General features: G+C 40.5%; 1 protein-coding gene across 5 annotated transcripts in view; it reads left to right on the top strand.

The window, feature by feature from the left end:
- Nucleotides 1-23,893, top strand: part of PAG1 (phosphoprotein membrane anchor with glycosphingolipid microdomains 1) — a 104,079-nt gene that overhangs the window by 64,103 nt on the left and 16,083 nt on the right. The window contains exon 1 of one of the 5 annotated variants that reach the window (XM_053988290.1): nt 22,769-22,831. The exons of the other annotated variants lie outside the window; for them this stretch is intronic. The gene's annotated coding sequence lies outside the window, so the exon portion shown is untranslated. Of the gene's footprint in view, nt 1-22,768; nt 22,832-23,893 lie in introns of those variants that run through there. 5 annotated transcript variants of the gene reach the window in all.

Here is a 23,893-nt window from a genome sequence, read left to right as displayed (position 1 = left end):
TGCTAGAATGAAGGACTTCTCAGGATTCACAGGGATCCAAGGTCTGTGGGGAGGATGATGGGAGATGAGAGAGATAAAATGATGAGAGATGTGCGATGGTGAAGGCTAAACAAAGGCTGGAGACTCTCTGGAGAGAAACCTGAACTTGTAAGTACGCTCTGAATGTCCATGCTCCTCCATGCCACTGACTGAGTTGTGTTCACTGTGCCAGGACAGTAAATTCAGAAGTTTTCAAGGGTTAGAAGATGGTAGAAGCAACAAATATGCTAGATGCAGTAAGAAGCACCTTATTGCACTCACAGCCATGCTGTGGTTTTTCAGCCAGTGGATTCAAAGGAAAGCAGAGTTCTTAGGGAGCTCAGAGTGGTTGCTCATCAATTCTGCCTGAACTGGCTTCATAAGTATGTGAAGACTTATGTTCAAGTGGTGCTTGATAGAAACCAAACATGTGATTTAACTTTTGGTACTGAAATTGGTCCTGAAAAGCAGCATGGGATCCAGAATCCTCCCAGATTCCACTTGACTTCATTGTGCAGTAAATGGTCTTTGGGCATTCATCAGATTGCTAAGAAGAAACATCTGGAGATTATTTCGTTGGCTGTATGTTCTAGCCCTTGAATTGTTAATATCCAAAGAGGAAGAAACGACACAGAGGATTTGTCTAGACTCCATGGATTGCAAGAAACTAGTTAGATCTTATTTCTGAAGGCACAGGTTCATGTAAATGCCCAAGTGAGTAAGCTTTCATTACTGGAATAACTGGGGGATTTTTCAAGGTTGATTTTTGCTTGTATTACCAACAATGGCTAATATATTAATGTCTGCCTCACATTTGCTATTTCTTTGTTATAACAGCTGGAAATTTACATTTACACATAGGCCTCAGACCTAAAAATGTCGTTCCCTAGGTTAAAAACCCATAGTGATTTTTGTTGTTCTCCTTGATAGGAAAGGAGAACTGAAAATACAAGGAAAAGGCAAACAGGAAGGGTAGCCCCCAGATGATAAATTATCTCAGTTGGAGCAAAGATTAATCATGTATGGTGTAGCCTTAAAAGTGTCATTGTCTGCACCTACTACAGCAATTTAGCTATAGCCAAATGAGCAAATCTATCAAATTATTTAAAGAAAGTAGAAGAAATCAAATATTAAACGTCATCGGTGAAAATACAATACCTTTTTTTCAGTACAGAGGAAATTAGGAGCCCCTCTTGTGTGGATGAGAAGTGTTCTGCATAGATGAAAATAACTTTAACATTATCACAGAATCAAACTTGTGTTGCTAGAAAATCTAATCATTTTGGCAATAACTTCTTTTAATTATTCTCTTGAATACAGATAATCCAAATCTTCTTTATCTCCCAGACAGATGTATCAATTTTCATGGGAAAGCATTAATACAGTCAAAAGTAAGAACTTCATTTTTTTCCTTTATGGGCAGGAAGTTCATTTACTTTTGCTAAAGGGCTGCATTGTGCCTTAAAAAAAAAAAAAAAAAAAAAAAGGATTCTGTGTTTTAGCACAGGGAAAAAGGTAGGAACAGATTGCTCTGTAGTGCTGAATTCACAGCATCATTTTTCTAAAATAAAATCATATTATTTGAAAGCTGATGAGAGAGAGGGAATTTAGGAGAAGGGAAGTGCAGTTGAAAAAATTTTGGAGAGAGATTGTAAACTTTGGGGCAGAAGGGAGTTAGATAAAAGAATCTGTGAGAGTGGGAATAATAATGTGAAGAGGAACAGACTGTGCTGGTGATATCTTTTGGCCAAGGTTTTGAAAAGAATTCAGAATATGATCTGCAATCTCTGTCTGAGGGGGGAAATAGGAATTTTTCCATTTACAGTAAAGTCAAGTAAGAGTGTCATTGCTCCAGCTGTTAAAATATTTTGAAATCTACTTCAAACTGATTATTTATTGCAGTGTTAAAGTATGGACTATTGTGGACAGAAGAAAAAGAGAAATTGGAATCAATCCCAAAAAGTGCGTTGAAAGTGTAATTTATGCTTCACTGAGAGGGAATGGGACTGGTTGTCCAGTTCAGCTCATTCCAACCCAGTTCTCTGAGAGACTGTTTTTTTGGAAGTCTCCTTGGATAGATACAGCTGGAGGTGAACAAATCTCAAGGTTCAATCTGCAAGGGAAACTTGGAAGCCTCTGTCAAAGCCGGGGTAAATTAGATGCATATTTTGAGGCTGGAAGTGCCATCTGAGTGTGACTTCACAAAGCACATGAGGACCACGGCATCCCAGGCATCTCTGGCATACACTTGAGAACAGACTTGTGTAAGGCAGAACTTCTGCAGAAGGTGGATGGGCTACACAGGCTGCTCCTGTGCCTGCAGCTTTTTCAGAAGCCCCTCTTTCATCATGGGACAGAACAATCCACCACCTTTGCCTGTTCAGTCATTTCTATGTAACACATTCTTCACATTTATATCTACATTTAACCAGTTGCAGCATTAGGTAAATATGTCTGTGAAATGAATTTATCCTTCTGCTGTTTGGACTGTCAGTAGCCTTGGACAATCTGCTGTCATCAGACTGACTTGGGTTCTTAGTTTTACTCTCGTGGCACAGCCAATTCCATTTCAGTGTATGTGAATTAAAGAGAGTATGCTCTAATAATACTTTATATTTACACAGCACATCTCATCCCAGAGGACTTTATAAATCATGTATGTTCAACACCTCTGACCTTTCACAGTCCCTTCAGAACTGGAGAACAAGCATTTTATGAAAGCAATAAAACCATAGGAATTTTTTCTCTGTAATACTGGGGGGACTCATTAATTACAGAGTGAATTTTATGTTCCCTCAGCTACAGCTTCAGTTTGTAAAGACCTTTATTGAAAATTTCTTCATGAAAAGATGCATGATCCTATGTTTTGTGTACACCACGAACAAAGAGCTAATCCATCTTCTTAAAACTGGACCCCTGGAAATATTTCACTCTTGCATCTAAACAAATATAAAAGTGTCACTACCTCTATACCTTGGCTGTCATTTTACTCGTAAATCATCACCTCTTCCTGAAGGATCTGCTCAAAATGCTGTAGTCTGCCTTCCCCCTCAGCTGCTACGCATCACAGTGTGGGGAATACAGCAAAACAGATGCATCAGAAAACCTATTTACTTGCTTTTGAGGAGGTCAAATGTGACTGATCCTCTGAGCTATCAAGCTGAAGAAATTCAGCATGTCTGTGCATTTGGTCAGCATATGCAGAGGAGGAGGGGTGAGCAAGGCCAAAGGAACAAGGCAGAGGAGGAGGATGGCGATGAATTCATTTTCCAGGCATTCGGTGCCTCTTCCTGTGAACATTAGGAGGGTGACCCAAAGCCTAAGGGTATCAGTTAGTGTCTGTCCCTGCAGCACTGGGTCAGTGAGGGAGAGTGTGGGGCCCTTTGTCTTCCCAGGGCATCCTTCTTGTGGTGCACAGAGGCTCATCTTATGTGCAGGACTACCTCTACCTCAGTGGGCTCATATTCCCTCTACTTTAAGAAAAATCTCTGAAGGGGCTGCTTTCCTGAATTTTAAAGAAGAAAATTGACATGCAGCCTGTTCTAGCACGGCCTTTGCCAGGCCATTTTGTGGGTTGATTTGGGCCTTTATTTAGTCTGTTGCTTTAAACAGAAGGACAACAACATTTCTATTCTAGTTGTACAATTCAGCAAATGGATTACAAAACCACAGTTAACTGTGACTGTCATGGATGGTAACTCAGTTAATATATAATTATATATATATATATATAAAAAATAGATTAAAGAATCTTTACATTTTCAGTGTATTGTTTTGCCATTTGTCTCTCTTTGTAGCTTGTCTGGATTTAATATAGTTTATTCCATTTAGGAGCATTACTGAGACAAACCCCATTAAAGCAGGCATTATAGTCCTTGTTTTGATTAGCACTCAAGGCCACTAGATAATGATGCTTTAAAAAAAAAATCTCTTATTTCTCTCATGGTCATTAGCACTGTGATCATTGCCAACCTTCATACAACAGTGTAAGTTGGTTTTTTTCCCTAAATCTCAGAGCCAATTGTAAATGTCTGTAATATAGTCTGTGACATTTGAACTGTAACATTTATCACAAAAAATAACAGTTCTTGCTCTTTCAGTGCTCATACTTGCAAGAAATTGGATCTTTATATGTAAGACAATCAAAAAATATCATTAATTAGCTAATATTTTTCCAAACTATTTTATTGGGGTGATTTTTTGTATTTTTAGTTTCATATTGTGTTGAAGCTTTCTAGACATTCAGGTATGTACATGTTCTTCTCAAACAACATCCTGACCAGAGAAAGACATTTGCACCACTCTTAACAATACCAGACCATTTCAGCCCTGGACTAATATGGGCAATTAAAATAATTTCCGCACATCATGTTTAAGCCAGTGACATGTAATTTTAGGACAAAGCCTCTCAGCACCTCTTTCCAATATTCGTCTGCACTCAAAGGATAAGCAGCTGCTATTACATGCTAATGTCTTTTGAGGGTGAATGGCCATTTTAGGCATGTTATTAACTCTGTGCAAATCAGTGCATTTTCCATCTTAGTGTACAGAGTTGACTTCACACACTGATCCCTTTGCAGGTTTTAGCTCTGTTAACCAAAAAGAAAAATGAGAAGAATTATGCATTTGATGAGTTTGGGTTGGCATCTGGAAGGATGGGGCATGTCCATCTGCAATTACATGCTCAGGCTGTGGGGACCAGACCTCTCACCTTACAAGGCTTGTGAAATTTCAGGTCTTAGGGAAAAAAAGGCCTGCTAGACATTAATTAACATTTCTAATAACACAGCTGATTTATTTAACTTTGCTGCTGTGTTTTACCTACTGCAGATGCACACTGGGTACCTGGAAAGAGGCACTCACTTTAGTGTTAGTCTTTTATTCTTAAAGACCCAAGTCACCCTGAGTTCCCACTAACTTGCCAGATCCGGGTGTGGGAGCCCAGCAGACTCCTGAGGTCCTTTGAGCTGCTCATTGAATCCTCAGAGCAAGCTGAATGCTTCTTTGCGTGAACATACTTCTTCATTGAGATAAAAATTCTTGCTTTCCCCCTTTCTCTTCCTCCTGAAAACGAAAAAAAAAAAAAAAAAAAAAAAAAAAAAGAGTGCACACACCACACACACACACACACACACACAAAAGGGGTATAGCACTTGCTGTGGCCATGATCCCCCAGCCCCTGCTCCAGCATTTAGGGGACTCATGTGGGATGAGGAGCTAAGAGTGTCAAATGTATAAAATGTTATTTTTTGTTGAACTGTTCCACAATTCTCCAAACCTGAGCACAGAAACTTTTTTTATCATATTGCAGCCCAAACCACCTAATCTGTACTCTTCTGTTTTGGGCATTTTCAAATTAATTTTGCTCACTAAGGCATCCAGTTCTGTTCTGTTCCTACTATTTGTTTTGTCTAGCCTTGCTCAGAGTAGATAATTAATGCAGTAGTTAAAATACCATCATCCTAATGCTCTTTACCATGGATGAAAACCTGCTTGTCTCAGAAGCAGTTATACATGAACCATGTAGAAGAATTAGCTTCAGAGTGGAATAACCCTGGATTTATTATTCAACCAGTCACCACACTGACCTGGTTTTCCTGTTATTATTCTTACCTAAATAGTTGCTGCAGTTGAAAGACGTCTCCCAATTTCTAAAACAGAGGAGAGAACCAGATCTGTGGAAGATCTTTTAAAAAAAATCCATTTAAAAAAATGTAAATCCTCACTTGTGAATTCCTGATAAATGCTGATTAAATTCCCACAGTTCGTAATTTCTCATTATTTATTTAATTTATACACCATTATAACTGTGAATGAGGCTTTACAAAACCACAGGGACACAATCTTTGCCCTAAAGAGACTGTAGCTGAAATTAGACACAACATATGACCAATTATTTCAATAGACAAAGCAGGATTACACCAAACAAAAATGGTTTTTGTTGCATATCTTGTGTACATTGTAAGCTTGTAATCATATAGTTATTTGGAAAAGACCTGTTTGTGCCCCTGAATGTGGTGGTTCATAACAAAGCTCTAGAATGAAGCCATCATTATTGTTTGCTGGTTTAAACCAGAAAACCTGGGACACTAATGACTTATCATTGCTTTCCTACAGGCAATTTAATTAAAGAGCTAGATTTAATAGAGGATGTATTCAGTATTTACTTCTAGCTGCTGTGGCCTCTGAGGATCTTCAGTCCATTTTTAGACCCATCTTGAAGATATTGTTTGCCTGGTGCATTTTTTTGCATGGTGAAGGCAGAACCTCTTGGAGACTCTAGCAGGACACCGCATTTTCTTCAGCCTAATCTTGGGCACACAGTGAATAATAAGATTTGTCTGAATTTTAAGTAAAGAAGTGTCTTCATACATATAGAGCTCTTTTCCTACTATTTAGTTCCAAGTACCAGTGTCATATTTTATTTCCAGGAATAAGCCATAATTTTGCAGTACATCATTGTTTAAGTGTTCCTCAGCAGAAGAGGCTACCATCCTCATATAAATACTGCATGTACTCGTATCAAATCCTCAGGCTTTATTTTGACATTTGAGTATCTAGACCTTTTGCTTGACAGGGCTTTAGCTAATGAACTGAGGTTTGTCCACTATTTCCAGAGCTCTGCTAGTGTAGAGCTCATCTCATGCCCTCTCTAGATGAGGAAAAGTGTCCATGGTATGAGCAGGGTGAGCTGGGGAAAGAGAATGGGGCTGGAAACCTCCCCACCTTCTCATCCCCTGCAACAGGTGAGGGCTGGGGTTTTATTCCCCAACAATTCACTCAGATAAAAAGAGGATTAGGGTACCTGCTTGCCTACCCCACAGGATTCTGGCGTGGCTAATTAGTCAATATTTGCACAGCTCTGAGAAAATGCTTTTAAGTGCCAATTATGAATAATAATTATCTTCTGAAGATGATTGGGAGTCCACGTTTGCATGTTGATTCAGGCCACAGGAGTCAGTCTTTCAAATAACAGCCCTTATTTAAATGCCTTGCTGATTCCTTATCTCATATTGTGTGTTGTTTTTTTAAGGATGATGAGAAACATTAGTTTACCCTCAGGAAAGACCAGGTCTGACTGTTTTTAATAATGAGTTATGTACTTAGTCACAGTAGGTAAATTTACAAACCAAGCAGGACACACTCGGAGATCGATTCTGTCTGTTGGGCAGATGGTTTTACACAAAACATTCAGCAGGACAAGCCTGCTGAGACTTTAAAACAAATACTGCTAAGTAACATTGCCATAAGCCTCTTAATATGGTGGCAATGCCTGATTTACACTCTGCAGAGCTCCTACTTTATTTATATCTCATCTATTTACTGACGTGTAATAGATTTACTCTGCGAAGAGACTCGATCTCGGCAGATTTACTTTGAAGGCTGACAATTTCAGTTGCATCTTACTTCCAGAAAATAGTAACTAGTCCTCAACACTAACTGCAGGACACTTAACTATTTTATTAGTAACAGTGCGCCAGTATTAAAGACAAAGCAAGAACAGCCTAGAAAAGAAGTCCATGACTGGACTTCAAATTTTTAAGATTCCTGGAAACTTTCTGTTGCAGCAGAAATATTTTTTTATTTTTCTTAACATTTCTGCATTTTCTTGTAGCTTTAGAAATGTTGCTGGTCTCCTTAACTGGATAGTAAGAGGCTTAATTATTTATTCTACTTTTATATGAGCTAATTGGAGAAGTGTTGCCTGTAATTTAGTTTTAATATTTGAGTCTGTATGGCTGTATGTTAATGTTGCATTAAATAAAAGGAAATCTACAGTTGTACTTAATTCTACAGAGAGAACAAAATTCTGCCTCCAGTTACTACACAAGAACAATTGGGAACAAAATTGGGCCAGAAGTTCCCTGCCTTCTATCTCTTTGCAGTAACATAAAATTTTAATGGGGAAAAATTACACCAAAAAAAAAGAACACTTTGTTTAAAAATGTTCATAAAGGGAAAATAAGGCGGGGGTTTTTTTGCCTGAATAGAGGTCTTTTGATAGTTGTTTGCTAATTTTCTGCTTATACATGTGTTCAGTAGCTGCATAGAGACATTAAACACAATGTTGATATAAGCCCACACATTGATGCTCCAGCAGAGGGGTCTTAAATATTCATATGATGACTAGATTTGTGTTGTTTTATTTGCTTTTCTACCCAAAGTCCTAAGCACCATCAGATAATTAAACATTACAGAGTCTGTGATAGTGAATGTTTCTGAAAGTCTGGACATTAATTTTGTGACCTGCCAGCTGGAAGGAGTGTGATGCTCTGGCATTGTTTTACTTGGAGAAAAGTGTTTTTCTGATATTAGACTAAAACGTTTCATCCCTGAATAAATCCTTATGGCTTTCTGAGAAGGATTTAAGTGCTAAGAGCATTCAGCTTTGTGTAGGAAATTATTTTAGAGGAAGATGTTTGTGCCTGTGCAATAGTAAAGCATAGCATTACTGGTGTGAGATTCAAGTGCAACTGAAAACTCCTAAATTCAGGCAAGTATCTGCAGTGCACCTTCAGGCCCCATTATAGTCAGTGGCAATCAGAGCCCCCTTCAGCTGCTCATGCAAAAGCAGCTGATGCCTTTTGAGGTGCCCTGGTGCATTTTTCATAGTTTCTTAATAGCTATTTGAGAAGCATGAGAGTTGGCCCTGTGCCATGTCTGCTGACCTCATCCAGGTGCAGGTTTCATCTGCCTAAAGAGATGGCAGTGAATGGTGTTTGAAATGCCATAAACTGTGCCTTTTGGCCTCCATCTGCCACTCCAGAAGGACACAAATCTCCTGCAGTTCATGCATCAAGTTGTTCTGATGCCTTGTGAAGACTGACCTAGAACAGAGGCTAGATGGAGCTAAAGAATAAAGTAGGTAATTATTAGGAGCCCTCAATGGATCCACCTTGGGCAGTACAAGAGCCCAGCCAGGGCTGCACCCAAGATGAACCCAAAATGGTCACAAAAATGGACAACCGGTCAGGGGGTCTCACACTTTTATAAGTTCTGGTCCATTAGCATATTGGAGTTAATTGTCTAGTTAAAGCTTTAGCTTAGGAAGTCCCATCCTTCTTGTTTTTCTCTCTTCAGTCCAGCATTGTTTATGCTCTTGGGCCTGAAACTTGGATCATTTGTCCTTGGCCCCCAGCTAGAGAAGGAATTGTTTTGTCTACCTCCTCTGAAGAGAGCTTACTATCCCCTAATACAGGGGATAGTAAGAACTAGTACAGAACTACACACTAAAGCAGTACCGAATCTGAAAAATATAAAAGCTGAAACCTGAGGCATCAGTTCACCTCTGTGGACACATCTGCACAAACATCCAGACATCCTGGATGCCTTTAGGCAGCTCAGGTGGTTCTAGCTGCCAGTGTTTAGGTAACTAAATGGCCCCTGGGCTGGTTATCTGCATCTCTTGTGAGGCTCCATTGCCTGGTACCCCTGGAAACACAGGAGGCTCAGACACGTCACTCACACACAGACACACTTGGGTATCTCACGCACCTCACGACGAGCGGCTGACTCCCACACATCCTGTCACAAGCATGACACCTCACTGAGCCTGCACAGCTGCCTGGGACTTTGTTGGGAGAAAGTAAAAAATCTATGGAAGGGCTGAGGAAGGAAGGAGAGAAAACTGTAGTTCTGCACATGTTACTGCTGTGCTGTGCTCTGTAACTCAGCTGGTGAGACGCACTGTGGATTTGATCTGTGGTCTCCCAGTCATCCTGCCTTATCTGCATAGCCACAAAACAGCCACTGGGCAATCAAGCCAAGTCAGAAAGCTGCACAAGAGGGACGTCAGTGGCCCTGAGGCTTGATCACTGGGCAGCACCAGCCCAGTGGAATAAATTGTGCATCCTGAAATGGCTGAAATGACTGTCCTTCTGAGACAGCAGTAGGTACCCTATGGTAGCTGGCTTGTTTTCTCCATCTCTTTTGGCTGACATCATTTCCCAACATCATTTTGCCTTTTCCTTTCCTTCACTTCACCTGCATTTGCCAGCAGTGCTGTCTTTGCCTATTAGCAGTTGTGTACCAGCTGCTGTGCTTTTTCTTTTTTTGGCAGTTTCTGTGCAGATTGTGCTTGCTTTTTTTTGCCCCAAACCTTTTTGGTGCATGTCAGCATTTTATTTGTTCACATGCACTAGGGAATGATAGGAGCCATGATCTATTTGGGTCAGTGCATGCCTGTAACAATCCCAAAAGGAGGGATTTTCTAAGAATAAATTCTCCAATGCCAATCTAGTTCTCATTCTTACCCACATAATATCTGTTAGCACCTTCTGCTATTTTTATACATGTGAAACTGGGCTAGCGTGATGAGTCTGTTGTTTTTGCTTTCTTCCAGATGAACTAAGTCTTGCAATTCTTCTGTTGGTTGAATAACTCATGGAAATACATAGCAAAGCATGTAGTTTAGCAGCTGCCCCAAACTAACATCTGCAATCATACATTTCAAGTCAGCTGAAAATTCAAAAAGGAGTCTCTAAAAGGATGACATGGTTGTTTTTTCTGAAAGTAGCACATAAATTTGATACCGAATCTAAGTAAATGCAGAGGTAGATGACCTTTGTTCATCAGGCAGTTTGCCAGGTGTTCATTGCAGTCAAGAAAAATTTTCAATAAAAGGAAAAATTAATTTACTGTCACTGCCATCAAATCAACCTGTAAATGTTTCAGCTTTCAATAACTAATGGTCAGTCTCTTGACTTACAAATGGTTTCTCTGAAAACTGTTTCCTTCTGCAGAATTGGATTGCTTTGCAATAAAACTATGTCCTGAAGTGATGAAAAGGGATGAAAAAGCTTTTTTCACCATATAGCATTAGGTTATCATTTAAAATGAACCATGTTCAGGAGGTATTACAAGAGGCCTGAGCATGGCACATTTCTCAAAGAATAAAGCAGATGAAATCCGGATTCCTTGGTTCAGGAAAATGGAACCTGAACAGGGTGTTATAACAGTGGTGTAATGATAAATTACAAAATAAGTAGTTGTTGAAATTACTGGGTGGGATGTGGTGTATTGTAGCTGTATATGTTCTTCAGCTGAATACTCATTATTGTGTATGTTTGTGTCTGGTGTAGTGCATAATGCTATTTAGCACATTTAAGGTGAGCTCTTCTATTGCCTAATTCCTATTATCTCTCTGAGAGAATGTTTTCATATATTTCTCAGCATCTACTCTTTGTATTTCTGACATGCCCTTTCTTCACCACTTGAGCATCCTGATACTAATAGGCCATAACCAAAGTAATCAATATATGTTGTTATCAGTACTGCTAGTTTTAAAAAGAGTTTGTGTGGGTGTTTGATTGGTACATTATTAGAGAAAAATAATCCAAAGGAGAAGTGATAAACCAAAAAGGCTGCCCAGGATGGCAAATACTCAGTGAACAGTCAGGGTGACTATGCTCTCTGCTAGAAGCACCGAGCCTCAAGGTGGGTGCAGAGCTGATGGCAGCTCATGGAGCTGTGGCACTGTGGCAACACTGGTGTGGCCTTTGGAAAGGAGGAAGAGGAGGAAGTTGTGGAAGGAAGAACAAGGTTTGGTGGGTTGCAGAGAGTGGGTGAAGGTGCCAAGAGGAGGCAGGATAACAGAGGTGGAGGATTCCTGGCCATGCAGGAGCAGAGATGGGACCTGCTTTTGTGGTGAGCGTGCATGTGGATGTGGGCCCAGGCCTCCAGTGCCTGCTGTGGTCACATGTACACAGCTGGAACACTCTTCTCAGCTGCTGTGGGAATGGCACGTGCTTACTGCTGATCACTCCTACAAAGGTTTTGAGCTTGTTCTGCTCTTCCCTTATACATCACTGGTGAAAGACTGTTCTTACCTGGTGTGTCTTGACTGCCTCTCCTGTCTCTGGAGAGCGGTTATCCTGTATCCTGACAGGCTTTCATCAAATCTCAGTCTTCTCTTTCAAAACCTTAATAAGACTACGTTCTGTGGGGAAAAGGTAATGATTTGGGTCAGCACAGCAGAGAAACCTGGAAGAAGCAAAGCCCAGCTAGTTATTGATTGCATGAAGTGATGCAACGCTCTGCTTATCCTGCCTACCAGCCATTGCTTCTCTGTCATCATGCTTTGGCAGCTCGTAACTCAAGGTAGTAGCAAAACTTTTTGCAGGAGGCATGATGTATTTATCTTTATCTCTGCAGTGCTGCCCATATTGTAGAGCCTCCTGTGAAAATAATACTAATGATGACACAGGAAAGCACAGAGGCAGGGGGAGTCTCGAAGCAATAGTGATGCTTAAACTGCAGAAAAACCCATGCCAACAGGCAACAAGAAGAACACACTGGAGGAAGGGAGGAAAAGGGATTTTCTTTAAGTCATTTGTTATTCAAAAAATCTGAGTTTACAAGCTGTAGGCCAAATTCTGTCTTCTGATTCTTGCTTTAATGCAAGAAGAGGGTATTTTTACTAGGGATCATGATTTATTCATGTTAACGAAATGCTTTTTTATGCCAAGTTCAGGCTACAAAGTGGTAGTTAGTAGATGACATTCAGACTGGAGATTTCCCTTGAAACAACGTGAGAAAGTATTTATTTTCTGAAGTCCATTTCCCTGCACAGATAGTTTCCTACCATGTAATATCCAACAGTCAGGAAAAAGAGCCCAATACTGTGACAGGCTGGATATGTAAATGCAATATTCATATAAAGCTTTATGGAGGGTTCCTTTTCCACGGTGTGTGAACCAAACATCTCAATTAAATCAAGAAGGGAAAGACCTGGTTTTCGTTAGCTGTGAAGACTTTCAGAATTACATTAGTTGCAGTTGATTAGATCTCATAATTGCATTTGCTGTGTGTCAGGATGAAGCAGTAAGGGGTTTGGGTGTGTTGAGGGGGGTGGTACCCAGCTCGTAGATCACTCCTGCAGGACTCATGATTAGTTTCTGCTGCCTAGGTCTGTTGGGGTCAAGCACAGGGTTTTTTATTTCACTCTCCAGAGCAGGAGAGAAGGTGGATAAAATGCCCCATTGTGTCACAACGTTGATGTGGGGGGGCAGGACAGGATTTTGCCTCCCTGCTCCATGCTGCTGCAGGTGCCAAGCAGCACATTGCCTGTGGCTCAGTGGGGACGTGAATCCACAGGATATTCTGGACGGTCAAAAGCAAGTGATGTTTTCATTTACCCCAGCTCTGCTTCCACTTGAAAGGGCAGAACGGTGTCATTATGCTGGTCTTAGGGAGAAATTGCAATGAAATTGTGCCACAGTGTGAGGCTGTGAAAAGGTGTGGTCTGTCAGGACTGCTCCTGCTGCCCAAAGGCTTAGTTATCCACATGGTCTGGTCTGATGGGTCAGCCAAGGAGGTCAACTCAGAGGAGTGCATCTGAGGCCCTTCCCAGTGGGTCAGCACACGTTAACCTCCCCTGGTTTTGTCCATGATTTACAGATATCTCCTCTCCTAATTCTAGGCGTCTGAAAGGTCACTGGTCTGTCAGAGATGAGGAATGACCTTCACAGCTAACTTTAAAGGTGCTCCTCTCTCCACAGGAAGAAGTGAGTCTTTACTGATCATGCAGAGCATAGAGGCAGCCAGTTTAGATTATCTTTACAAGACTGAATTAAGGTGGCACCTTCTCTCAGGGAACACATAGCTGTGTTTCCAACTCAGAGAAAACAAAGATCAGCGGCACTGAGTGGGGACACCAAGTATCTGGATAAGTTGCAAGAACTCTTCAAAACCCACCAAATCCTTCCTTTATCTTGGACATTTTTTCATGAAAATTAAGTTATTTAGACAGGGATTCTCTCATGTGCTGTCTTGGTCTTATCTTGACAAAAAGTAAACTCTTCAAGACAGGGACCATCTCCAGCAATGAAGAAGGCTCTGCATATATGCACCAAATACTTAAGAAAAGCTGACATTCCTAATGACATACAAATGCTAAAAAGTTAAAAAATATTTTATTGAATCAATTAAAGTGAAATGAAATTTGAGCTTGAAATAACTCCACACCTATGCAAAGCACATTGTAAGGTGAACTCTGTTTTCTTCAAATTGATTTGTCACCAAGTTCAATCACGGCTCCCTCTCTTGCTGTGGGATACCACACAATTTTCACTAATTCCTTTTGTTTCAAGATTACTTAATCTTAAATATAACAGGCCCTTCTGATTTAATTTGTATTCTACCTCTAAGGACCATCACTTAGCTTCCCTGGAACACTCCTGTTTTCCAGATATTTATATACATAGATTTTATGATAGCATTGTCACTCATTTATCTGGACTGTTTAGATTAAAATTATTTTGATTAATTTTTAAAAGAATTGGGATGATCTTAATGTGCTTCATTTTGGCGGTGCATCTCACTCAAGGCACATTAAAAGGCTGTAGCGCCCCGACAGTTGGATACAAGACATTTTTTTAATTTCTCATTTTAGGTAGAGTTATTTTCAATATAAGTAATAAAATTTGAGCAAACTGAAAGTTTAGCATTAGTAGGAGCCATTTAGTCTTCTCCTGTGATGGGAACAGAGATGAGATCCCACAGGTGGGAGTCTGCAGATAGCATCTGAGTAAACAAAAGCCTGGTTTTAGAAATGTAAACGTACAGAAGTGAAATCTCATTCTAAGTAGAAGTCTCTTTTTATATTTTTTTAGGAAAAAAAAAAGAGCAATATTTCACTGGGGACAATCAAAGCATTGTGTTTTGCTGCTGCATATTTTGCAGTCTTCTGTAATTTTATACAGTTGGGGTCCTTTGGAAATTGGAAGTAGCGTCTGGAAAAGTACCACCTATTTGTTGTGTTTTGTGGCCTGATTCAAACACCAGTTTGAGAACAAGTACAATTGCCATGGATTTTAGAAGTCTTTTAGGTCCGATGACTGAGACAAACTCTGTGTGTGCCTACTTCCCAAGCGAGGGGGAATTTCTCAGTTTCTATTATTATTACCTGAGATGGCAAAAGAGTTGCTTGAAATGCAGTTGCACTGCAAAAACTGAAAGGGGATTTAGCATGGTAGAATTACATAAACAGCAAAGTGAAATTATAAACAGGCCTTGTTTAATAGGAAAGAGCATCTTGTTCCAGGAAAAGCAAAGCTATCAGGAGTAGTTGTGTCAGAGCTGGAAAACACAAAGACAGCTTTTATTTCTATATGCTCTAAAGTATGCAGTAATCGTGGTCTAATTACCTCAAGGCAGCCAGAAAGCAATATGGGATATTGTGGGGGTGTGGGAAAGAACATAATAATGCTACAATTAAGCTGTAATCTTTGGCATGGTCACTCAGCAGATAAAGCTTTTCTGCTGTCACATTCAAGACAGTCATTATTTGGCTGCTAAAGCCTGGGGAAAATATGTGGTGCTGTTCCTAGGAGCTGTTGCACAGAGGCTTCATTATGGGTTTCTTCCTCAGCAGCTGGCCAAGGCCAGCCAGTGCTCTGCACTTGAGAGCTGTGGCCTCAGCACTCCCCTTCTCCCTGTTTGTGCTTGGGGAGGTTTGTACTGCTGGTAGTGGAATGGAGGGAACCTTATTAGCCACTGTGGAATGAATTTGTGAGCTTTAAGTTTTTGGTTACAAACCTCTTTGCTCAGGGCCTGATTTATAATGGAAGCTGCGTTTGGCAGAGATTTGTGAGTGTATGGTTTATACACAGAAAGACCTTGTGAACGTGGGAAATAAATGTGATAGCTCTGTGACAGGTTAGGTGCATTATTATGCATGTGTATTAACCCCAGGATGCAGACTGTGTTTCACAGAGACATAATCACATTCACATGCAATTATGCTCACCTTCTTTTGAAAATCTAGTTTTACAGCTTGCTATGAAACCTTGCTAGTGACATCTCCTATTTTCAGAAATCCTCCAGCATTTTAAGAAAACTATTCCATTGTCTTGAAGCGAGCCCATGAATTCACACGCGTAATTGTTCATACAACTTTCCTGACTTTCCACTTTCCCAGATTTCTTTCTTTCTGAGGAGAAGCTGCCTGCACTGCAGGCTTGTGTGCACTTACTAAAATTCTAGTAGGAATAGAAAGGAAAGAGTAGCAGAAGAAGTCAGGTCAACTTTGAATATATTAACCTTGAGGTGACGTGGTCTGACAAGGCATGAATGAGTTGCTTGGAGTATGAATGCAGATTTTAGCATAGATCAGCCTTTACTGCTGCAAGAGACTTTTTAATTTTTCTGTAGTGCCACAGATAGATGGGTTCAGGGAGACTTGGTTTCTCTCTAGAAGATGTTAAGGCTTAGAAGGGATTAAAAGTGACCAGTGGTTTGGGACTGTTCGGTTTTGTCTTAGATCCGGTTTTGCATTATAGAGCACGCACATCCTTTGATAAACCAGCCATGATTTCTGAAGAAGTAGGTACAGGTACATTAGATCAGAACCTCATTATTCTGCTTCTTTGCAAAGCAGAATCATGAACTATTTTGATGGCTTATGGCATGCACAGTCACTGCAAGGCTCACCTGACAGCCTGCAAGGGCAGCTTAGTCCATGTCAGTAATTCCTTCCAGCATCAGGCTTTCAGGACCAGGCCTTAATTATGTGCACATCTGGTCTTCACAGCTTGGAATAAGATGTGTCTGTCTTGAACTGTTCTCAGAAATGGGTGGTCCCAAGCCAAGCAGCTCAAAACACAACTGCACCACCAAAAGAGCTTTAATCTGTTGTAGGAAAGTATTTGTCCTGATTTAGTGCATAGGAACCCTAAAAGCAAAATGCTCAAGGTACTGCAGGAGAAAGGTGACCTTGGTCTTAAGGTTTGTGTAGTTCAGTACTGGATCTACATTTAGACAGTTAGAAGCCAAAAAAAGCAATTGCAGATGCAGAAACAGCAATTTGATCAATTACAAATATGTTTCACAATGTTTTTTAAGTGCCTTTGAAGAAACTTCACAATCTTGACTCCAGTAACACTGTGGTGTTAGGAAATGTTCTGCAGACAGAACCTCAGTCCAAACAGCAGTCCTGTCACCTACTGTCTCCAGAAGCATCTAATTGCAATTGCTCTTATTCACATAATACCAATGTAAAGCAAGGATCACATTTGTGTATTCAGGCTGTTCCATAGTATCATCTGTTTTAATGTGGCAATGCCTGAGAATTATCTGAAATGTCTCTTTTTGATAAAATTTTGACATCTTTGTATTTATTTTATTAGGTTCTCATGTACACTTATTCCTATTTTGATATCTTAATGTAGTGTTTGTCACCTGTAGCAGAGGTGGTTGCCTCAGGCAGCAAACAGGACTGGGAACTGAGAGAGAAAGAGGAGCTGGAGTGGATAGAAAGCTGGACATGTCCTGTGTGGAGAAGTACTGAGAGAAGAGAAGGATCTCTAGTACAGGGGGATTAAGGTCCAAAGGACCCACTGTTATCAGATGCCCAGTATGAAACATAAAAGATGTGATTTTACCAAGTTATAACGGCCTGAAGCATAATTTTGGCTGAAATCAAAAGGCTCTTTCCCAAACCCATCCCATGCACACTCAGGAGTTAGGTCTGGTCAGGGACCACTCCTGGGAGATAATACAACCACCATTCTGTGGAGAATAAGACAGTATGAGATTGTGGGTTTGGGCTGTACAAGACAATTATCTCCAACATGCTTCATTTACTGCAATGGACCCAACCTTAATGTTCATTAAAGCACAAGTCCCACCAGCTTCTGCAGACAGGCTCCAAAGCAGGACTTGCAGTAGGAGATACCTATGAAGAGTTTGACCCAAGTATTTTGCCTACACAAGAACAAATGCAGCCCTGATGATGTCATAAAATATGTGTGTAATGCCATAGCGGGTTATGCTGTCAGGAATCCACCAACGGTGACAAGTTACAGAAAGGACACACTCAGGAGCTGCTTCTGCAGTTAAAGCCTGGTTAGGCCACATAGTGGAAAAGGTCAGAGAACATTCAATTTAAAATAAAAAGGTTTAAAGGAAGGTTGTTTGGGCGAAGGAAGGGTGCTTTGCTTTCATTTTAACACAGATCAGCATAGTGCTACACTTAAGGGCTGTTTCAGGAGCACAAATGGCATTTTCCTGCCAGCGTCGTGGTATTTGCATGCAGAGAACAGTCCTGACATGGAAATGGTTATGGATTGAACAAAGTGCATCTGCCATGTCCTTCCCCTTCTCTAAATGAGGTGTATAGTTTGGTGTGAGCTGCTGTAGGTACAGGAGTTGTGGATTGCCGGTCTTCAGATGTTTTCTTTAGGGTGGCCTTGAGAGTGTCACATATAAGGGGTGTGCTCTGTCTTTGGGCCCTTGGAGATATACTCTGCCTGCTGGTGCCCGAGCTGGGTTTGAAGTTGCAGAGGGAATTTTCTGGAGTGGGAGTAAGATAAGTCCTTTAGTCTGTAGGATGATATATGAAGATAGCATCTGTAGGATGCTATCTTCATAAGAGAAAGTGTATTTTCAGGATTTGGAGGAACAGAAGATGAAAGGCTGTTATATTGAGAGGTGTTAGTCACACGTGCAGGACAATTTCTGCTGTTGCCTGTTTGTTGCAGCCCAGGTTTCTGGTCCGGTTTTGTGGTTGAATGACAACATTTGCAGCCGGATGTCCACAAGAAGACATTACTTCATACTTCTCAGCTCCTGTTTCAGTTTGTGGGTCCACATATCTTTTACTTCCTCATTTTCTGGTTTAATACAGCTCTCTGGGAGATTGCTACCAGAAAATATAAAAATTCCACATTCATATTCCATATTCATATAAAAATTCCAACCTCCTTTCCCACTCTCCCTGCTCCTTGCCAGGCCTGCTGTGGGCTGGAGGGGATCTTCCAAACCATCTCATCGCCCTGATCTGTTACGCAGTTTAACAGTGGATAACTGAGAGCCCTGGAAGCCAGAGGAGTGGTAGGGGGAAGAGAGCATAGGAGACTGAGCAGTTCACAAGGCAGTCCTGTAACAGAGCTCAGGGGTGAGCACATGAAGCACCTGAGCAGTGCCCCGTTAGCTGAGCACAGCCCGACAGCCCCGGCCAGGGAGCCGCAATCCCCACAGCCTCCATGAATCTCTCCTGTCCTGTCGCATTTGGCTTCTCACATTCAAAGCCACTCAGTTGTCAGAACAATTTAGTCTCTTGCCTACACTCCATCTATAATTCATTAAGAAACCCAGAGAAGTGAAGCTGTTGACATTTCCCACTCTTTTCCCTTTGGAAGGCGTGGGCCGACTGTTCTTTGCAGCAGGACATGAATGAAACTGCTCTAAACCCAGAAGCCAAGGGGAAGGTGGTGGGAGAGGGACACACTGCCATCTCCTGCCGGGACACCGAAGCATGGCATCTGCCTATCACAAGCACATCCTTTACATGTACCACCATAAACTCAGGCGGGACTTTGCTCAGAAAATCCTGGCCAGATCCTGGACCTGAAATCCACTGGGTCTTTTGGATGCTAGTCTTCAAAGGTGTTTGGGTGTCACCCCAAACTTTTGCAGCAGCTTCCCCACCAGTTAAAATGTATGCTTCATGTGCTCCCCAGTGTTGCAGCCTGGCTATCTGCTTCACTCCAAATTCAGGTTTTTTGGAACCAAAATTGCATTCTCCTCATCATCATGTCAGCCTGAACGACCTCAGCTCTGCTTTATCCTTGCAACAGCCGCAAGCAAAAGTAACACATTATTCACCATAGAAGCATGGTTATGCAACAAAATATCTGTCATGAAACCACAAATATAATTGGGCTTTTAAGTGCAATTTTGAGGAATGGCTACAGGCATCATTTATCATAGGGATTTCAATAATGGCAAATATTGATGTCTAAAAAGCAAAAGGTTCCCACAAGAAGAAGAAATTTTATCCAGTATAGTGTAAAGATTAGTTTTCTGGACTGGTAGTGACTTTGAAATGTGAATGCAGACTATTGTTTAAATTTTGCCATAGATGAAATAAGCAGGTTTCTTACCCTCATGTTCCAGGCCTTTCTCTGTTATTCTCTTTAAGAGTTCAGCATCCCCAACAACTTGTGTGCAGAGTTCTGTGGAAAGGGTACAGTGGAAGAAATCTTCATCTTTAAAGGGATGTCACACAGGAAGATAATTTTAAAAACCCCGAACACTTCCATTGACACTATTCTGTCTCAGCAGTCTGTGTTTGCAAGGTTGAACTATTTGAGTCTGACAGACTTCCAAGGGTGGAGGTAGGACTGTTTTGAGCCTGACCGATGAAGGGCCCCATGTGAACTCCATCTGTAGCAGCAGAGTTTGCACCGAACTCTGAAGCACCCTTGTATGAGCCACAAATCCCAGACCCCGAACAGAGAGATTCACCAGAGGGCAGCACAATATCACTTTCTATTGTAAAAGCAGGAGTTAATCGTTTCAGCTGTCAGAGAGCTCTTAGAAATTAGCTGCTTGTTATTCCATCGTTACGATTTCAAATAAATTTCTCTTTAAAGCTAGCCTCTGGAGCATCTCCTAAATCCAAGGTATTAGGTACTGATGTTTTGTCCAGGCATTCACGTAGTGGAAGCAGAGGGTGTTCAGGCAGTTGTGTTTTCAGTGTATGTCTTTGCCAGGTTTCTGTCACGGGCTGGCTGGGGCAGCTGATGGGTGCTGGTCCAGCTTCAAGCATTCCAGGAGCTCTCCTGTGTTAAAGGCACCAGCCTGGGTGAATATTATTTCAGCCTCATTTTTGGGAGGCATTAACCAGAAGAAGTAAGCCGTCTGATGTCACTACATGATAAGGGATCACAGAGGATGAATCTAGAGCCATAGAATCATAGAATGGCCTAGGTTGGAAGGGACATTAAAGGTTCCAGTTCCAACTCACTTGCCAGGGCAGGGACACTTTTCACTAGACACAGTTGGCTCAGAGCTCCATCCAAGCTGATGTTTAACACTTCCAGGGATAGGGCATCCTCAACATCTCTGGGCAACCTGTTCCAGTGCCTCACCACTCTCACTGTAAAAAAAAATCCTTCTGAGAACTAATCTAAACCTACTCTCAGTTTAAAGCCACTTCCCCTTGTTCTATCACTACATGCCCTTTAAAAAAGTCCCTCACCAGTTTTCTTGTAGGTCCCCTTTAGGTAGTGGAAGGCCGAGATGTTCTTGTGTTATAATTGTATTTACTTCTAGTTGTCATGTGTGCTGAGCAGATTCTAGGTCCTTTAGCACTTATGCTAAACTCCTGCTGTTCAAGGAGCTAAGAGGAATCACTGGTCACATTTTGCCTGCTCACCTTCCTTCATTCAGGGATTCACCTGTCATCAGTCTGTTCCTAGTTATTTCTCTGTTCTGTTTGCACAGGTGTCTGCAGCAGTCGCCGCCCCTGGTTCAAGTGCCACTGTGCTTTTCTGTCCTTTTCTGACCTCTTTCTCTCAGCATGTAGTCAAAGCATTTCGGGCTGGTTTCCTGTAACTTAACTACATCTTCTGGCCTTTGTCATTCCCTTTGCTGCTTTGACTTCTGCCTGGTGGGATGCTTCATGTGTAGCAGGAGTCTTGTGCTTCACTCCTGACATGACACGTAGAGGTCTTCCTTGACTGACTCTTTCTGATCTCACTCCTTTTGAAGTTCAGTCTGAGCTCCATCTGCTCTGGCTCATCCCAACACTTCCTAACTCTGTCCTGAAGCCTTCAAAGACGCAGCTTTTCCATGGGGCTGCTCCCCATGTATCCTTAACTTTCCCTAGCTTAAATATTATCTTTATTTAAAGTCTTGGAATCTTAAGAATATATATTTAGAATTAAAAAAAAAAATACTTTCCTTACAGTATTAGCTTAAGTTACATTACTTAGTCATGTGAGAGTATAGTACCCTTCTTCAGAGTAGATATAAAATTATGAACTCAATAGTAGAAATAATTTAAATATCTTTCAGGACAGGTCCGTATCTGCTCTAAAAGAAAATAAAAATGTGTTTCTGTTTTAAGAAAAACACTTTAAATCCCTATTCTCTTTCTTCTTTCTTTCTTTCTTTCTTTCTTTCTTTCTTTCTTTCTTTCTTTCTTTCTTTCTTTCTTTCTTTCTTTCTTTCTTTCTTTCTTTCTTTCTTTCTTTCTTTCTTTCTTTCTTTCTTCATTTCATCTTTCTTCTTTATTTCAATATTTGAAAAAAAAAAAGAGTTTCTTTTTTTTTCATTTGCATTCTTTTTATTTCTTGGGAAAACCAACGAAGAAAAGACAACAAAAATGCTGGAAAAAGATTTTGTTCAGTTTCCTTTGTTTTTACAATCCATTTTAATTTCATCTTTTTTTTTTTTTTTTCCCAAGGAAAAAGGAAAATTAGGGGGTTTTGAAGGCAAAAGGATTGGACAAAAGAAACGAAAATATTTTTTAATTATTTTTTTTTAAGTTCTAGCAGGGTAGAAAATGTCTTTGAAAATTCACAAAAAAGAAAAGTTTGAAAGGGAAGTACTTTCTATTCAACCATCTTAACAAGGCTTTGGAGCTGGTTAAGGCAGCCAGCACAGTGTGCTTTGTAATGTTTTCTAGATGAGGACAGTCCATCACCTTTACAGGAATCCATTCCAATGCACAGTGCCCTTGCATGACATCACGGAGGTCTTTGTGAGCATTACACCAAGTTTTCTCCTGACTAAACCTGATGCAGTTTCCCTTAAGGTCTCTTCATTTCACAGTCAGTGCTATGACTATGACTCACAGTAGAAATAGCCCAGCCTGGGCTTTAAAATAGGGATGAGGCAGAGCTCTGTCATCTGCTGTATACATAATTTTTAGAGTGATCTGCCACTGCTTTTGAATGTTTAATTTTCCAGGCTCTGCCAAGATAACCAGAGAGACACATTGCTTGGCAGTGGTCATTGCTGAAGAGTGCTGGCTCTTGGGTGTCAGTGCTCAAGACTACCAGTAAGATGTATGTGCTTTGCCAAGGTGTGTGGCACCTGTTCTTCCTGTCTGTTTAGGGGTTTGGAGAAGTTACACAATGTCTGGCTTTCTTGTTTCTTGCCCAAACTAAAAATATTTAACTACACCTTGAAATTGGTCTTTTTGGGATCAGCAACTTTTTCCATATTTTGTTTGTTTCTTCCCATTCCAACTTATATCCAATGCCATTGTTATCTAAAGGAAAAAGCTTTTTAAAAAAGCTTTTATCCACTGTGGATAAATTAGTAAGGTTCTTCTTGGAAGATGTTCAGAAGTCTGATCCTGCATGGTTGAAATGGATGAATGAATTCTGTTATGCAGGAACAGAAATGTTACTTGTAAGAGCTACCCAAGTTACCCAGTCACATAACTTAGTTGTTATGTGTAACTAAGTATCTTTTCTGATTCACCAGATTTACTTTGATCTGACTGGCCTTTTTCTGGAAATAAATCTTATTTTCTTGTAAGATTTTAATAACAAAATGGTGATATGTTTCTGTATACAAGTATGATATTAGTACCTAATTGAATTTGTTTTTATAAAGGATGCTTCTTGCTGCAAAGAAATAAATATATGTTCATACATATTTCCTATACAAAAAAAATCTATAAAAATATTTGCATTAAAGTAAGTCATTAGTGGCTTTAGACATTGTCAATCTTATATTAGTGCTACTTTTTCATTCCTAAAATATATCTGCTCATTTCTTAGCTATTGTATTCTATTTCAGTTTTTATCAATCAAGTCAGGCTGAAAGCCTGTAAATAGGCTTTGCATAACCTGTTCAAATTATGGAGGAATTGATACCTTCAGCAGTGAAGAATTAATAACTTCTTTTTAATTTTGCCATGTCAACAATGTATTGCATTAAATGTATGTACAGAATTTTAGAATATATTGTATACCAAAACTTATATGTCACAAATAAGGTTTACCCAGGAGTCTTCCCCATGGGCTGCTGTGCTGTAGCAAAAGTTGTGTTTATTCAAGTACTTAAAAACCACCCTGTTTACTTTGCTCTGTTGTTCTCTCAGACTCAGGTGGGGAGGAACTAAAAAAGAAAGTTC

This window comes from Vidua macroura, chromosome 1, assembly GCF_024509145.1.
Source record: "Vidua macroura isolate BioBank_ID:100142 chromosome 1, ASM2450914v1, whole genome shotgun sequence".
NCBI lineage: Eukaryota > Metazoa > Chordata > Aves > Passeriformes > Viduidae > Vidua > Vidua macroura.
The sequence above is the reverse complement of the archived record's forward strand: the minus strand, read 5'-3'. Positions and strand labels throughout refer to the sequence as shown.